This window comes from Sarcophilus harrisii, chromosome 4, assembly GCF_902635505.1.
Source record: "Sarcophilus harrisii chromosome 4, mSarHar1.11, whole genome shotgun sequence".
Taxonomy (NCBI): domain Eukaryota; kingdom Metazoa; phylum Chordata; class Mammalia; order Dasyuromorphia; family Dasyuridae; genus Sarcophilus; species Sarcophilus harrisii.
Genome location: NC_045429.1, coordinates 225466546 through 225469903, shown reverse-complemented (window position 1 = coordinate 225469903; position 3358 = coordinate 225466546).

The following is a 3358-nucleotide window of genomic DNA, read 5'->3' as shown; positions in this document are numbered from 1 at the left end:
TGGCAAATCTTGTTTGAGGAATTCAGTGACCCTGGGCTGTCTTTTACTTGGTATTGCAAAGTGGATCCCAAAAGGTTCTCCAAAAGATGAAAGACAATGACCAAAAGATTTTAATGGGTCCATCCATTTGCCAGATTTCATTGAAATCTCAATATCAACCCGAGGTTTCCACCATGAGGTTCTTCCTGAGGCGTGAGAATGCAAAAAGGGAAGGCAAGCTGTACAGGCTTTTACTATGCTCCTAGCTTTCTCTTGTTATTCCAAATTTAAACATAAAGTTCAGCAGCCTATGATATTTAAATGAGATTCCTGGGTTTTGGGAATAAAGGGTATTGACCAACATAGTTAGAAGGCACTGCCTTTTTGTTGCCATCAAAAAATGGAACCTGGAATTCCCACTATGGAGTAGACATGAAATATAGATCTTACCTGAATGCTTTCTCACTTGCTCTTGAAGTTTCTTAAGAGTGAAAAAAGGGAAATTTTATTTCTTTGGCATTCTTTGTACCCACCTACTGAATAGGCTGAAATAAGTAAGAGCTAGCATGATCCCTACAATTTCTGCTGAGTGGACTGAAAGGGTTCTGACTACCCTCATAGTTAGATCTAATACACAGCCAAAATTATGTTTGGATGCATCCATGAAGATAGTTGGTCCTTTAAGAGGGAACTTTAGAAACTTTTAAGAATTCATCACCAATTATGTAATAGTCTGGTTATCAATGGAGACCCACAATAAAATTTGGAGCCATTAATAAAATTTTACTTGGATGGTCTCCCAAACACAATTAATTTGTATTGGTATAAAAGGTTTTTTGTCAGGTCTTGTCCCAGATAATTGTACTGCTTGCTTGTGGCCTTTAATAAAATTCAACAAGCACTGGAGGGAGTAAGGCTTTTGTTCTGGTTGTGCCGGGAGGTTCACCCCTCTATCACACTGTCTCCTTGATGAAGGGGATGCCGGGTGCCTCTTGTGTGGAAACGATATTTTTAGGGTTTTTGAGTGACTCTTTTCAACCATTGATAAAGCCACAACTTCTCTCAAAGTCTTGAGCTTCTTTTTTAAGCTGGGTGGGAATTTAAGTACTGTCTCCCCTTAAAATGTCATATAACGGTTGTAACTGATAGGTAGTCAAGCCTAACACTGGTCGCATCCATTGAATATCTCCTATCAATTTCTGAAAATCATTCAATGTGTTTATCTTCTCTGTTCTTAAGGACAGTTTTTGAACTGTAAGCACCTTAGCATATACTTCATACCCTAAATATTGAAAAGGAACATGTCTTTGAATTTTTTCTGGTGCTATGTATAATTTGTAATTCCTTAGTGTTTCTATGGTCTTTTGTAGACTTGCTTCTAATATTTGTTCCTCAGGTGCACATCTCAATATATCATCCATTTAATGTAATAGCATAACTTTTGGAAATGCTTTTCTTACTGGAGCAAGAACAGCAGCAACATAACATTTGACACATAGTAGGGCTGTTTTTCATTCCCTGTGGCAAAACTGTCCATTCATATCTTTTATAAGGCTCAGCTAAGTTAACGCTGGGCACTGAAAAGGTAAATCTTTTCATATCCTCCTTATCAGAGGGATAGAATGAAACAATCCTTAATATCTATGACCCAAAGGCCATTCTCTAGGCAAGCTGAGTGGAGATGGAAGTCCAGGCTGAAGAGCTCCATAGTTTCCATCTGTTCATTCACCTTTCTTAAATCTGTTAACATCCTCCATTTCAGATTTCTTTTTACAACAAACACTGAGAATTCAAGGACTTAGAGAAGGTTGTAAGTGTCCTTGGTCAAGCTGCTCCTGTACTATATCTAATAAGGCCTGAATTTTATTGTTACTTAAGGGCCACTGTTCTATCCACACTGGTGTATCAGTTTTCCATTGGATAGGAACAGGTGAAAGTGTTATCAGGTCTTCAACAGCAGCCCTGCTTAAAAAACCGAAGTACTCATTTTTAACCCTAATTGCTGTAAAACGTCTCTTCCCCACAGATTGATGGGGATTTTTTCAACTATAAAAGGAGTAAAAACTCCTGTTTTGCCTTCAAAAGTCCATCTCATAGGGGCAGCGCTAACTTTAGCTGCTATTGATCCTCCTATGCCAGACATGTAGGTATCTGCTTTAATCTTTGGCCAGTGACTGGGCCAATTGGCACCTCTAATGACTATGCGATCTGCACCTGTGTCTATCAATCCTTCTAATGGTAGGCCATTTATATAGATTGTGAGCATAGGTCGGTCAATTGTTACAGCTGCTGTCCAGTATATTGCTGGATTTTGTAATCTGGAATCAGAATCTGGGTGACTATCATCAGGCTGCTTATTAGGATTCTGTATGAGTAAACCTGATGCTACTATTTCTCCTGGGTGATAAGTCACATGTTGTCTGCCTGTACTGGTGACTGGGATATTATCTACACATTCCCCAGTTTCCCACATCAGTGTGTGGATGAACATTGTTTTGTACATATTCTCAGGAGGTAAAATGGTCAAGCCTACTGTGCCTGGAGGCAAGGGATCCATAGGCTGGAGAGGAACAGATTTCACCTCTCCAGGAGGTATCTCAGTTGTCTCAGCTGCATACAACTCTATTCTCCCTAATTGTAATCCTTTTCTCCCATCAGGTTGCTTCCTGGCTGATTGATTGTGTAATTCCTTTCTCCCATCATATGGCTTCCTGGCTGATTGATCATATTGGGGTATTGGACTTCTAGGCACTCTCTTGGTGCACCATTGGCTGCCATCATGCCCCAAGTGTTTTTTGTCTGGGGCCCTGGGACTGGGCCCCTCATCCCGTTTCCCTGAACCTGTCTACATTCTGAGGCCCAATGGAAACCTCTGTTGCATTTTGGACATGGGGTACAGGGTCTTGTTCTCCCACCCTGTTTTCTCACTCTGCCTCTATACCAACATTGAGCTTTCAGATGCCCTACTTTACCACACTGAAAGCATTGACGAGTCTCTCTGGAAGTCCCCTGCCAGAAGGGACCCTGTCTTCCCATGTTGGGATCTTGGGAAGTCTGCATCATAGTCTGGCTATAAAAGGCATTTGTGCCCACTGTGGCATAGCATCTTATGAACTCCTCTAAAGGAGCATCCTTGCGCAGTCCTAGTATAATTCTTCTGCAGACCTCATTAGCATTTTCCTTAGCAAGTTGCCTTATTAAAACATCTGTTGATACATTTTCCCCATTAGTTCTTGTGATAGCACTCTGTAAATGTCCCACAAAGTCAGCAAAGGGTTCATTTGGCCCCTGTGTTATTTTTGTGAAGGCCTCACCTTTGTCATTTTTATTGTGAATCAAAGCCCATGCTTTAATAGCATTAGCAGTAATTTGCTCATAT